The sequence below is a fragment of the Ammospiza caudacuta genome, chromosome 10 (assembly GCF_027887145.1).
Source record: "Ammospiza caudacuta isolate bAmmCau1 chromosome 10, bAmmCau1.pri, whole genome shotgun sequence".
Classification (NCBI taxonomy): domain Eukaryota; kingdom Metazoa; phylum Chordata; class Aves; order Passeriformes; family Passerellidae; genus Ammospiza; species Ammospiza caudacuta.
In genome coordinates this window covers 2,625,121-2,640,095 of record NC_080602.1, presented here as the reverse complement: position 1 = coordinate 2,640,095, position 14,975 = coordinate 2,625,121, and positions in this window count along the sequence as shown.

Below are 14,975 nucleotides of genomic sequence, written 5' to 3'. Positions count from 1 at the left end.
ATATCTTATATTAATAAATTCAGCTTTCTGATTCAAGAAACAAGATTCACCGTCTCTCTATCACCAGCAGCGCCCACTCAGGCGCGGTAATATCTGGTGACCCGACGTGTCAGAGCAAAAATTAATTTAATAAGACCAGAGGAGCAAAATTGCTGCACTGGGTAAAATCCTGTATGTGTGGCATTTGATGGTTGCTTTGAAGTGACCAAAGAAAGTGGATTCAAGCCAGGAGCTGAAGAACTGAAGATCCTGATTTGGACAGAGTTCACAGCCAAGGCTGACCACAACAGAACCTTCTTCTGGAAAACCATCAGGAAAGATGATGGAAAAGGGCAGCAGACCTGTGGAGCTGGCCAGAGCAAGCTGGACTCTTTTAGAAGGTACTGTGGGCTTTTCTATCCCTGATGAACCAGCCCTTCATAGCTTGTGGCTGTTTGTTTGGTAGACACATGCCTTGCCAGAAGAGATTCAGTTCTCCGCTTCAGAGGAAAAGCTTATTGCCCTCTGGAAATATTGGTGCAGAGAAGATGGTTGCTTTTTGTCAGAAACAGATATCTATGGGTTCTTTCGATGGGCAAAGCTTTTTGGGTTTTTTACTGATGTCCTGTACGCTTTAGATGTTTTCGTCTGGGAGTGCATGGACTCAATTATCCAGTGCGTCTACAGTCAGGGACGCGTGTTGCCTTCTATCTACCCAGCATTTATAAAGCTTTTCCCAGTCCTGAAGCGCAGAGCAGCTTGTTTTCAATGGATCTCTAACTGTTATGGACAAGCTCCGTTTCCACCGCCCTTGGCAGAAGACCCCATGGGTGATGACTTTGGGCTTTTCGCCCCCCCCTGCTTCGCGGCGCGGGGGGCTGAAACTTCGCGGCGCGAAGAAGTTTTTTTTACTCTTGCTCCGGAGCATGCTCAGATGGAGTGTTGTCCTCCCCCCCCTTCTCTCTCTCCGGGGGGATGGGAGTGGCCGCTCAAGCCAGCGCCGGCCTCTCAGACTCCGCCTCCTTCACACATCGGAGCGGCACCGGTCTCCGAGGCTTCCTCCACGCCCCTGCTAGAGCCGTCACTCCAGGAGGTCCCGCCCGCGGTTTCACCGGCCTCCCCGCCCCCGCCAGAGCCTGTGTCGGAGAAGGCAGAAGAGAACAGCACTTTCGGCGATTGACCTGTTGCTAAGCAACAGCGATGCCCCGCCGCTTCTCCCGGCTCCGCTGCTGCCTGTTTGCGCTCCGAAGGAGACTGCGACTGCGCCTCTGCAGCAGACCCCGGAGTCAGCGGCGGGGCACGGCGCCGGCCCCGTGTCGTGCCTGCCGCTGCTTTCAGGGCTGGGGGACGCGGCGGAGGTGGGTTCTCGCGCATCCCCGCCGCTTCAAGCCGAGACAGTCCCAGAGTCAGCGGCAGAAAACGGCGCTGAACCTGCGGGACTCTCGGAGCAGCCCGCGGCTGATCCCACGATCAGCGTGATTCCCTCCTCGGCCGGCTCCTCCGTGGCCAGAGTCACTGCCGCGTTCCAGGCCAGCCCCAGCGTCATCCACAGCCCCGTGGGCCCCCACCCTGGCCCAGCGCCCCCCATGGCCGGCCCGCCAGCCCCGGGCCCGCTCCAGGAAGCGGCCCCGGAGTCTGGTCTCTCCTTCAGTGGAGCGGGGGCTGCCCGCCAGCTGACTCTTGCGGCAGTCCAGCTGCCGGCTTTCAAGCTCGGCGGTTTGGGGGGTGGTGTTTCGGTTGCTGTCCCATAGAGGCTGCCATCTCTGCCGCCCATCTTGTGCCCTAGCGGCGAGGGGGAGGGGGCTCCCAAAAGTTCTGCCTCTGGTCCCCAGCCCGGTGGGGGTGGTGACATGTTGCTGTGGGAAACAAACATTCCCAGACCCGAGATGAAGATTCTCGGGGCAGCTTCTATTTCCCTGCTGCTGGCATGCCTCAGTGGTTTAGGGGAAAGGAAGCGTCTCACTACCCGTGCTGCCATTGTACTGGCAGCAGGGTTCAGGCCTGTGGATATGCAGAGCCTTCCTCATGGGTTTGGCCTGGGGCGTTGGGCTCAAAAAATTCCTGGGCTGGTCCCACTGCGTGGCCTCCTTATGTTTTTGGGGACTCTGGTTTCTCCTACCGGTCCTGGTCCCCCTGTGTGAGCCAGTTTTGGGGTTCCTGGTCCAGTATGGGCCAGGGCCCCCAGGGCCTTTCCTTGTCTGGCACTGCTCTGCTCGGGTGCTGCTCTTTTGTTTTTCAATTAAAAAAAAAAAAAAATTAAAATTAAATAAAAAAGATTGAAAACAGCGGGCAGCAGCTCTGAAGCATTGAAGGGCCAGAAAGGACATTCCACAAACTGTTTAAAAATTGTGTTATGACTGTCAATGGTTTTTTGATAACTATTGATGGGATTCCTTTTGCAGCAAGTTGTTTTCAGGACCAAAAAGGACTCTCAGATATTCCAAGGGAAACAACTTTGGCTCTTGGACTGTTCCTGAAACTCAGCTGCATGGACTCAAATTCTCTTTGCATTGTATTTTGCATTTTTCTTATATTGTAGCATTGTTCTAGTGATTTGTTAGTTATTGTATATTCTACAGGTGAAGAAATTTCCTGTTCATTCCACATCAGCATTTTTTTTATTTTATACAATTTAGAAAGGTGAGATGTCGCAGACATTTTTTCACAGAAATCCTTTATTTCAGATTTCTGTGTCTTCTTGAAGGCTGAAGCCTCAGAGGAGAACATAAACAATTATTATCAGCTGCTGGTGAATGCAACAGGGGCACCTATTTTGATTGGTGATTGGTTCATGTTCCCATGTTTATAATTAAGGGCCAATCACAAAGTGTAAGCCAGAGGACTGAGTCCTTGGCCACAGCTTTGTTGGGATTCTTTTCTATCTCTTCCTAGCTAGCCTAGCTGCTCTGCAAACCTCTCTCTATATTCTTATTAGTATAGTCATAATGTATTATATATAATATCTTAATAAATCAAGCCTTCTGATTCAAGAAACAAGATTCACCGTCTCTCTATCACCAGCAGCGCCCACTCAGGCGCGGTAATACTTTTCTTCTATCATTATTCTACCTATGACATCCCCCGGTGTGTCCTTGGACCCACATTGTCACAACTGACCCACGGTTCCATGAGGTTCCCCTGTGTCACCATGGTCACTGTCAGAAGCTGGATGAGATCAATGTCCTGAGACACTGTGGGATGAGCTGTCAATCAGTCACACAGTGGGTACAGTGCTAACGCAACCTGATTGCCTGTGTGATCAGAAATCCCACCTGGGGGAGGCTCACAAGGGCCTGGGGGCTTAAAATATAGAGCACAAGGTGAGCTCCTGGTATGGACTCTGCCCTCTCCTGGGGTTTGTGTCTCACCCACACTGGAACCCTAGGAGCTGTTAGTCATATATGTGTCTTTCTATAGAGCTTCTGTCTTTCTGTCTCTCTCTCTTTCTTCTTGTTCTAATGCTCTTTATATGGAACATTTTTGGATACCCTAACAGCTTACGTGTTTTAATGTTTCCAGGATAAATGGGCTAAGTTAATGAAGTTACTGCTATGATTAGTGTTTTATGTGTAATTTGATGTTGCGTTAAATCCTATTCCAAAGTTCTTGATTTTTTGCACTTTGCCAGTAGAATTTTGTGTCATTTTGACCTCTTACAAATATCTGGCTGGTGTTTTTCCTGTGCACCAAATTTGAGTAAAGGTGGCAGATGAATTGGTGAGTTGGCACGCAAGCCCTGAATGGAGCTCCGGGTGCGTGGAGGATCGGGGCAGTGTGAGTCGCGCACAATCCCTGCAGTAGGAGGACACGGGTCCCTAGCGGGGTTTAGGGTGCCCCGAGTACAGCGGCAGCACTGAGTAGAGCCAAGAGGGCCCCAGTGCCCAGGGTGGAACGGCGGTGCTGGGGGTTCAGGGTGCCGCCCTTCAGGTAGAAACCGTAAACCCACTGAAGGCCCCTGAGGGGATTGGGGTCACAGGGCAGGGCAGGGCTGGGCTTACAGGGCAGGGCAAGGCTGGACCTGCCCCTTCCTCCCCCACACACAAAATGTTTAGAGCCAGCAATCTCCTCCAGTCTGTCAAAACAGGCAGTGTTGGAGGTGAAATCCCAATTGTGGCCATGGGCACCTGGCTGAGAAGGACAGTTCTTTTCCATGGGAAGGAAAGCACAGAGCCTCAAGGTTTGGAAGGCAAGTGAGAGCCTCAGCAGGCCACGGCCAGCTAGATTGTCAGTAATTGCAGAGTTTGGATTTAGGGAATTTTGGAGGTGGAAACCCAATCTCAGCCATGGGCACCTGGAGAAGCAGACAGTTCTTTCCTTAGGAAGGAGAGCATGGAGCCTTTCCCAATGTTTTGGGGACGGATGAGAGGTGACCCTTGTGAAACCACTGCCAGACAGACTTGTCCTGGCAATATTCCTATTGGAAGAATCCCTGGATATAAGGACCTTTGGAGGTGAAATCCCAATTCTGGCCATGGGTGCCTAGAGCAGGAGGACAGTTCTTTTCCATTGGGAAGGAAAGCACAGAGCCTCAGTGTTTCAGCAGCAGATGAGAAGTGACACTCAACATGCAAAGGTCAGTTGGACCAGTCAGGCAGTCTATGGGAGGCCAAAGCAGCCAGACTTGTTTTGTGTTCCCTTGGTTTTGTGGGGCTCCATATTGTCACAATGGTTCCTTGGATCCATGGGGCCCCGCAGTGTCAGAATGGTGACTTGATTCCATGGGTTCCAGCAGTGTCACAATGGCCCCTTGATTACAAGAAGACCTGCAGTGTCACAAAGGCCTCTTGGTTTCACGAGGCCCCACAATATCACAATGGTCCTCCCAGGATCACAATGGTCTCACTGATTCCATGAGGCCTCACAGCGTCACAATGGTCTCTGCGTTTCCATGAGTCCCCTGAGTGTCACAATGGTCTCTGTGTTTCCATGGTGCCCCTCAGTGTCACCATGGCCCCTTGGTTCCATAACACCCCAAAGTGTCCGAATGGTCTCCATGGTTCCATGCAGACCCACGCTGTCACAATGGCCCCTTGTTTTGATGAGGCCTCTCAGTGTCACAATGATCCCTACATTCCATGGAGCCACACAGCGTCAGTACAGTCCCCATGGATCCATGAGGCCCAGCAACGTCACAGTGCTCTCCATGATTCCATGAGGCCCCACAGTGTCACAATGGTCCCTTGTTGTCACAGGGTCCCACAGTGTCACAATGGTCTCTTGGTCTCACAGGGCCCCACAGTGTCACAATGGTCTCTTGGTCTCACAGGGCCCCACAGGGTCACAATGGTCCCTTGGTTCCATGGGCCTGTGCTGCTGCATTCCCCCCTCCCCTTCTCAGGCCGCCCTGCCAGCTGAGAAATGCTCCCTGGGCAACAAATGCTCGCCTTGGCCAACAGCCCCTGGGCTCAGCTCCTCTGCAGCTCATCACAAACACTGTCTGCTCCAGGCACTGCTGCTGCCCAACCAGCTCCTGGTTCCTATAGGAGCAGCCCTGGGACCTGTTTGTGTTCCCTGAGCGGCACAACATCCCTGTTCTCACCCTGCCAAAGAAAGCTGCTGATGCCAAGTGCGGCCAGGATGAACCATTGCTGGGACTGAAGCCCCTCTCTTGGGGCCCTGCAAACAGCGCTCCAAAAGGAGCCCTTGGAGCTCTCCTGGGCCAGCCACTCCCTCTGAGTGGGGCCTCTCCCAGCCGGGAACTCTCCCGTTTGCTGCACTCGGGGATCCTGAACAACAACAGAGCCTGGGCCGATCCCCCCACTCCTCCAGGCTCAACCCTTCACCCGCTGGGGAGATGCCAAAGGACCCACAGTGAGCATTTCCTGCCCTCAGGGGAATTGCTCACAGGTGCCTTGCACTGACTCTTTGTGTCTGTGTGCACACAGGAGTGCCTGTGCTGGGGAAATGTGGCAGAAATGCTGCACTCTGAGGGGCTTGAGTGCCTTGGATAGCTGAGTCAGTCAGGCCTGTAGGGAAGGTTAAATCACAAGGCCTAAGTGAAGTTAAATGCTGCTGAGAGGTTTTCTTTTGCTAAGCAGTTACCTTTAGTATAAGTTTTATGTTAAGTTCAATATTGTTAAGTGTTATTCCTCTGTTAAATTGTGAAGTCATAGGTTTAAGTTAGGTTACATGCTGTCATACTCTGCTCTTTTGCTAAACTGTGAGGTTGAAAGTATCAGTTAAGGTTAATGTATAAGTAAAGTCCTGTTAAGTTTGAGCTCTGTTAAGCTTTCAGGCCATGTTCCTTTTATCCTTGCCCTTGCTGTCCTTGTGTCACTCACACATGCACACACAGGGACAGTTCCAGGTTAATTTCTGGTTTTATTGCCTGGATTCTGTTTGGTTTTGTAGTTGCTTTGTTTCCTTGGTGTGCCTGAAGTGTCCAGTCAGGAGCACAGTGACTCTTGCCAAGGAACTTTGTGCTGCTGTCCCTTAATATTAAATCTGGTTTTGGCTGATCCCTTGCCGGGGGTTTTTCAGCGCTCTCAAGGCCTCGTTTGTAACAGGGTGAAGGAGCCCTGGCCCAGGCTCTGGCCCTGGGGGACATGGGGACGCTGCCGGGGAGTCCCTGTCCCCCTGTCCCACCCCCAGGGCCCCGTCCCCGTGTCAGGCTCTGGGGTCGATCCCGTGGAACATCCTCTGGGGGAGGCTGCGGGGCCGGGGGACCCGGGGGGACAGGGGACCCCGCTGTGCACGAGCAGGGTTGGACTGCTCTGGGGGGAACTGTGAGGGGGGCCGGGGCAGAGTGACCTCACACTGCACCTGTGATGTCACATTGCCCCTGTGATGTCACACAGCTCCTGAGATGTCACACAGCCCCTGTGATGTCATGCTGCCCCCATGATGTCACACAGCCCCTGTGATGTCACACAGCCCCTGTGATGTCACACAGCCCCTGTGATGTCACACTGACCCTGTGATATCACAGAGCCAACTCTGTGTCACCCTGTGATTTCATACAGCAGTGCTGTGACATCGCAGAAGACTGATGTCACAAAGTCACCCTGTGATGTCACAATCTGGTCTGTGATGTCACAGCCTCCTCTATGATGTTACACAGCCACCAGGTGAGGTCATAACCTACTCTCTGATGCCTCAGAGCCACCCTCTATGAGAGCAGACACTGCTCTATAGCCTCACACCCTGCTCTGTGATGTCACAGCAAGCTCTGTGATGTCAAAGCCAGCTTTGTGATGTCACACAACCCTCAAGAACCCTTAAGAACTCAGTTCTATTGAAACACTGAAGTTTCTTGTACTTTGAAGAGATCCCTGTCAGGGACACCACAGGGAAAGTGTCCCCAGGCCCCAGGCAGAGCAGAGAACTGGAGGCAGTGATGACAGGTGGGGACAAAGAGAAGCCAAGTCTTGGTGCCCTGGGGCACAGCAGGGTCTGTGCCACCAAGGGCTGTGAGGAGACACCTTGTCCTGAGGCACGGGGGCCTCCTGGCACAGCCCCAGCCAGGCTGGGCACTGTCAGCCCCTTGTCCTGCCCTCAGCATCCTCCCCTAGCCCACATCCCATGGCCTCAAGGATCTGCTGGAAGGAGTCCCTGGGGAGCCTTGCTCAGGAATGGTCCTGGGGGCTCCTTCATGCTTCCAGGGACTGCAGGTTTTTCAAAGGACTTTGGGTTTTGCTTTTGCCTTGGAGTCTCTGAGAGCTTTGTGCAATCATGGCCTCTAATTATGTGTTGCAATTAGTCCTTAGAGAGGCTTTGTCAGTAACACCACTCAGTGGGGCTCATAAATGCTTCAAGGTACTTCAGTTCTTTTAAGGTATTTGGTGTTTCCCTTGGGATAGACTCTGGGAGATATTTGTCCAATCATGGCCCCAATTATCTGCGTTAATTAGTCCCTGGAGAGCTTTGTACTGACACGAAATGGGGCTCATTAATGCTTTGAGACACTCAAGGTGTTGAAGGTACTTTAGATTTTCTTTTCCACACTGTCTGAGAGGTTTTTGTGCCATCCTGGCCACAAATTCTCTCCTCCAAGGAGTCCATGAGGAGCCTGTGTTGGAGAGGGACCTCAGAGGGAGCCATGAATGCCTGGAGACACTTGGGGTGTTTCCTCTGCCTTTGACTCCTGGCAAGGTTTGTGCAATCTCCTCCCAGGCCCTGAGGTTCAAGGGCTCACTCCAAATGCACAGTGAGGCTCATGAGGATCAAGCAAGTCCTGACAAACCCTGGCTCTGCCTTGATTTCCCTCTGCTCCAGTGTAGTTCATTAGGAGGTTTTCCTTTGACAGTTATGGAGAAATAGTTCAAAGAGCTTCCAGGAAATATGTAGTCCTATTTTAAAGGGTGTCTTTTTATTGCTGTTCTTATTACACAAGAGGTGATTGCAGCATTCAGTGGCTGATATTGATCCAGGGACTCTCCTAAGGAGCCCTGGCCTGCTCAGAGAAGTGGTGCCTTGAGCTCTGAGCCAGTGTGGACAACCTTGCTTCATATTTCCCAAGCCCATGGTCTCTCTCCTCACTCACCTGGAACCTGCTTTGCTTGGAGAAGTGGCTGCACACAGCCAAAGAGGGATTTTCCTTCATTTGTTTTTGAAGCAATCTAAAACTCCTGAGTTTCCCCATTGCAAACAGACATCCTCCTCAACTGTGTGCCAAGCCCAAGCTGCCACCAGAAGCACTCCAGACCTGCCCTGGGCCAGCTGTGAGGGTGCATCATCATCCCAACATGCAGTGGTGCCATTGCAAGGGACTGTTGCCATGGACACTGCAAGGACCCCACTGCTGGGTTTGGGTGCCATGGCAACCCCCATCAGTTCAGGTTTCCTTGGAAACCAGCCCAAGGAGCCATTTCTGCAGCCAGGTTCCATGGCCACTTGCCTGCAGAGCTGTTGCTGCCCTTGGCTGCCATGGCAACCCTGGGACAAAGCGGTGCCAGGGCTGTTCCAGGTACAATTGCAGTGACACTCGTTGGTGCCACCAGGTGCCATGGCAACGGCCACGGGGACCGGTCCTTGGTTTGGTGCAATGGCAACCAATGCCCGGACCCGTTGTGATGGTTGGTGGCCATGGAAAGCTGCCCTGGGCCCTTGCTCAGGGCTGGTGTCAGTGCCCAGAGCCAGAGGGGATCCCTTGCTGGGGGCTGTGCCATGGCCACCTGCCCTGTGCCGCGCTGGCCGCTCTGGCACCAGGAACCAGCAGCCACCGGCACTGCCAGGGCCAAAGGCCAGGTCAGCCAGACAGAAAGGGGCAGGGCTGGGCACTGTTTCCATGGCAACCGGCACTGGGGGGACACCTGGGTCACCTGGCCTGGCAGTTGCCATGGAAACCCCCGGCAGGGACTGAGGGCACAGCCCCTGGCACTGAGACACTGCTGGGCCGGGTGCTGAGCACAGCGCTGAGCACGCAGAGATGGTTTTGTTCTTGCTGAGCTGCAGCACAGCCAAGGCCTGTCCTGCCCCTCGTCCAGCCACGCTGGGGAGGGGCTGGGGCTGCGGGGGAGCTGGGCAGGGGACACAGCCAGGACAGGGGACCCCAACTGACCCCCGGCATAGCCCAGAGCAGAGCACATCATGCTCAGGGTATGAAGGGGGGAACAGGGAGGAAGGGGGGAATTTTGGAGGGAGGGCTTTTGCCTTCCCAGGTAACACTTAGGCAAAAGGGGGCCCTGTTTCACCAGTGGGCAGGGTCACTACCAAAGACACAGACAACAACTTAAGGAATTGTGTCATTTATATCATGCACAGCTGCAGAGATTTACAAAAGGATAAGCTCAGCAAAGCACATCATCATTAGCAAAGAATTACAAAAGAAGCTCAACAATCCATCATAACCCATCATTACATTTTGATGACCAATCCCTTGGTGAAACACCAGAGGTATTTGTGACAGACAAAGATTCTGGCTGACTATCAAGGTACACCTTACAGACATCAGTAGTACTTTAGTGACACCGTTCTTCATTATTTTTTCTCAATCTCATTCGAGTTAGGAACAAGAATTCTGTTGTCCATGGAGCTGGCACCTTTTTAATTCCAGAATAATGCCCCCAGGCCCTTTGCTGTTCAGCTTTCCCATGCTGTCTGTGGCTAACAAGGCTTGGGGGGCCCTTTCCCCTCTGGCTGGAAGGGGCCGGGTCCCAGTGCCTGAGGGGCACCCAGGCTCCTGGATGGAATTCCTGTGCAAGTCCCTCAGTGTCACAGCAGCCTTCACACGGAGCCCCGTGGATCAGAGCATTTTCCACAGGGGCCCTTAGAGCAAACAGGGTCTGGCAGGATGTGTTAAACAATATAAAAAATATATACATATTTTTTACACATATGTGTATACACATATATACTCACATATATATGTGAATATATTAATATATATATATATGTCTTTATATACTATAAATATGTATATAGATATTTATTATATCAATATTTCACTTGTACAAATGCATATTAGCTCAAGATTAAAACCTTCTGTTGCTCCATGTGGGAGCATTCCAATAATCATTGTTCCTTCTGAAAGTGCTGTTTCCTATGTACTCTCAACAAATTCATCTTTGTCTGCCCAAACCTACAAGGTGTTTTCCTTTTCCATTTGCAATTTTTGGATGCATTTGAAGCCATCCAGGGGTGCAGCTTCTTTTACCTGACTGCCCCACTGCTCACAAGGGGCTCCGACCTCAGCCCACTCCAGAGCCAGGGAACTCCAGGGAAGGGCTTCCCAGCTGGCAATTTCTGATGGGACTGATTCCTCACATTTACATTGAACAAATGACATTTTGTTGGCATCTGGCCAGACTGTGCCAGTTTTGTTTTACCAGTGGGCAGGGTCAGCACCAGAGATACAGACTCCAGCTGAAGGAATCAGTGTCATTTCCTGCAGCTCAGAGCAGCAAAGAATCACAAAAGGAGCAGCTCAGCAATGCACCCAACCATCCCCACCAAAGATTGCCTGCAATGATTAACAAAGATCCAGCAGCATTTACCCTCAGCCTTTACCATCCCCCAGACCCACACAGCAGCTGGGGAAGCTGTCACAGCCAAGGGCTGCAGAGCCACTCCTGGGCACTGGGAATTCCTGCAGGTGCCTCCAGCCCCAGGTGAGGCTCCAACCCCGCTGCGAGAGGGCCCAGCTCTGACAGTGCTGAATGAACAAACTGACAGCACTGCTAGTGTGGCAACATCTGCTTTCATCCTCCTCTTGGGTCCCTCCCAAAGCCTGGCCAGGGCTCAAGGAGGAACCAAGGGAGCTGACTTTGACCATACAGCCCCAAACAAGGCCAGATGTCAGATTTCATGGCCTTGTCTGGCTTCTAAATACACAAAGGTCAATCCACGTTTCACTAATGAGTGGCTACATCTATCTCAGTGCTAATGACCATGCATATTTCATCAGGGAGCAGATACAAAGATAACGTTTGCTTGGAAGGTTCATCCAGAGGCCACCTTTGGCTCAGGGCCTGCTGTCCAGGCCTCACTCAGGGCTGGTGTCCAGGCCTTGGCACTTCAGGGACGTGGTTTAGTGCTGGGCTTGGCACTGCTGGGTGCCCGGCTGAACTGGCTGAGCTCAGAGGGCTTTTCCAACAGAAAGGATTCTGTGTTCTGTGATTCCATGATTCTATCCACTGCATTCAGCTGGGTCTATTTTAGCAGCATTACTTTGCTCCAAAAGTTCCCTCTTGCCCAGCTCCTGTGGCCTGAGGCTTCAGCTCCTTCAGCTCCTGGTGCTCAGCTGCTCATGCTGAACAAGACGGCTCGGAGAGAAGAACACAGTCCATGCAATTCCTTCTGGGACACGGAGAGGGGAGGCTGTGCAAACAGGAGCATTGTTTGCTGTGGCCTCCTCCTCTGCCCTTCACGCCTTTCAGCGCTTTGAACCAGCCAAGAGCTTTCTCCAAGAGTGCAATGGAGCAGCTGCTCCTGCTCCCAGGCCTGGCTCTCTCCAGTCTCTGCCCTTGCCTGCTTCTGTCCCTCTTGCTGTGCCCTCTGTTCCCCCAGGGCTCGCTGGCTGCTGCCCAGGACTGTGGCACTGGCACAGATCCAGTACTCCAGAGCCTCCTTTCTGTGCCCTTGCAGCTGCCTGGGCACAGCAGCCTTTTCCATCTGGAAGCTCCCCATGGACAGGGAGTGCCCAGCTCCGTTCCTTGCACAGCCTCCAGGAGCCCAGGGCTGCCATCTCCAGTCCCTGCTGGCCCTGGGGGCTCCCAGGTGCCTCAGGCTGCTGTGACACCGCTGCACACGGGAGGGAAGAGGGGCAGGGGCTGTGCTCAAAGTCAGCTCCATGTGCTGCTGCTGCTGCTGCTGCTGTGGGGTCATTTGTGCAGCCCTGTCTGCCCAGAGTCAGGGATCAGATCCTGCCAGTCTCTTCCAGCCCTGGCTGCTCAGAGTTTGGGCCTTGGAGCCCCAGGTGGCCAAAGGCAGCTGCTGCTGGTGCCTCTGTGTGCCCGTGTTCAGCAGTGCTGCTCCATCAGTCTGTGCCCAGCAACGGGGAAAAGCCTCAGCCCTGCAGGGCCAGGAGCTGCCGGGCTCTGCCTGAGCAGCTCAGCCAGCAGGAAGGGAGCTGATCCACACAGGAACCAGGAGCAAAGGACGTTCCTTTGATAGGACATGTTTTCTATTGAAAGGAAAAAAAAGGAAAAAGTAATCAAAAACTATATAAAATGTGAAAGATAAAAAAAAACCCCAAGTGTGCAGTGAAAAGTCATCTCTAACTTTGAATTAAGAGGCAACTGATCTTTTGAAAAGAAAAGTTATTTACTTTGTAAATGTGCTGATGGCATGGATCCATCTTACTGACCTCAGCAGTCTTTTTAAAAAGTTTTTGGGGATTGTTTCCAATATTGTTATTTTAAATTGTGGTCGAGGCAAGAGGAAGTTGCTTTGTGCCCTTCCAGCTCCAAGCAGGACTGGGAATGGAAACTCTTTCAAAGCCCAAATCCTTTACAAGACGACCTTCCTTCTCAGCCTGGGAATGAGCGGAACATTCCCATTGAAACTTTCAGGGATTTCTTAGAGTCACAAAGTCCCTCTGACAGCTTTTTGCTCTGGTGTGGAAGTGCAGAAGGGCAATTCTCCATCCACCAGCTCCAGACTGCACTGCCTCAGGAGCACGGCCCACTCGCCAGCTTTGGCCCACTCGTGGCACTTCTAGAGGAGGAAGAAAGTGCAATTGCACAATTCCAGCCAATAAAGAAGGAAGAATGGGACAGACAAAACACCCTGTGCAGATCCAGGCGTTCAGCTGCTACTATGGAGAGTTTGGGTCCTTGCCAGTTGGATGTGTGTCCCCAGCTGCAATCTCTGGGCCTGCAGCAGAGTCTCACTCACCTGCCAAAGCAGAAAGCTCAGGCGCTGTGCTCACAACGGGCTCGTCTGATGCAGAGCTGTCAGAGCAATGTGAGGGCAGAGCCAGCCCAGCTGGGCCCAGGGCTGAGCCCAGCTGAGCCCTGGCAGAGCCCAGAGCAGCCTCAGCACCCGCAGAGCCCGGCTGCAAGGAGAGAAAGCAGAAACCGCCCGTCAGCTGAGGGCTCCTGTGCCCTTGTGCCAAGGCCTGCGGTGCCCAGGCCATGCTGGCAGTGCCCAGAGCTGCCCATCCCTGCTGCCTTTGGCAGCAGAGCAGGAGGGCAGCACATGTGCCCAGCCTGCAGCCAGCCACGGCACATCCAGCCCTCAGCAGCTGCCCAGAGCCAAAAAGCAGCTGGGCAGCTGACTGAAGAATTCATTGTATCTGCCCCAGCAAAGGGGGAACCTTTGGTGCCCAGCTGTGCCATGCCCAGATCCGGGAGCAACCCCCTACCTATAGACTCACCTGCAAATTGGACCTGGAGCCTGGCTTTGAAGAAGGTGCCAGAATCCAAGTCCATCATCTTCAGCTGGCCAGGCCAAGGAAGAGATTGTCATCTTTGAGGTTGTCCTTGGTGTCTCCAGCACCAGCCCCATTTGGAACAGCTTCTCCAGGGGCTCCTTCTCCTTCCCTGGGGTCAGACCAGGCTGTCAGGGCTCTGCCCAGGGCCCCAGCCATCCATGAACCATACAAACAAAACCAGGGGGATGGTGGCCACCAGTGCTTGTCACACCGGGTCTCCAGCTCAGCTCCAGCCCAAGAGCTGCATGTTCCCTTCTGCTGACCCCTGCTCAGAGCTACAGGCAGGACAAAACCAGCCTGGTTCAATTACTCTTAAGGCAAGGTCTTTCTATGGTCTCAGCTTCTTCACAAATGCTTCCTCTATCCCTGTCACTCCTAGCTTTATGTTCCTAATCTATTTGCTGCGCTTTAACTAAGGCACATGATTTCTGCTAGCTGTATTACTAACTTAGCTTCTTACCTCATTTTAAAATCTTAACTAAAATATGCAATCTTCTACTATCCCAATTCTATTCCCAGCTGGCCCCTCGACTCATCCTCACTTTTCAATTATCCTCCTTACATTTTCAGCTAACCCCTTGATTCACCTCAGGCACATCCCCGACTGCCTCTCTCCCAGCAGCTCAGAGCTGCATTGCACAGCGCTTGCTGTGCACCACAGAGCACAAAGCAGGCCGGCCTGGTGGGCCTGAATATTTCTGCCAAACACTCTGCATCTCACACCTTTGCTCTGGCTCAGTGCAGAACTGCAGGGTTGCAGGCGCTTCCTCCCAGAGCTGCGTGAGGCGCTGGCTCCTGCAGATGGGCCCTGCCAAGCTGTCCCTGCCTCACGCTGGCCTCGCTTCCCTGGCACAAGTGCCGGGCCTGAAGGAGCTGCCCTGTGCTCCAGCCTGCCGAGCAGCCCGGCTCCCTGCCCCGGTGCCCAGAGTGCTGCACACACTGCTGGCCTTTGCCAGGAGTTGCAGGGCAGCCGGCAGAAGAGGAGGAATCCTCAGCCAGCCCAGCGGCCCGCGGCTGCCCTTGGCATTTCTCTGCTCCTGGGCACACTCCAGACGGCCATGGCCTCCAGGCCGGGCTGTGCCCAGCACGGCTGCGCTTCCCCTCGGCAGCAGCCAGCTGCCACCTGGGCTCTGAGAGCGGAGGATTCGCCCGCTCCCAGCAAGAGGCACCCAGGGCCCGGCTG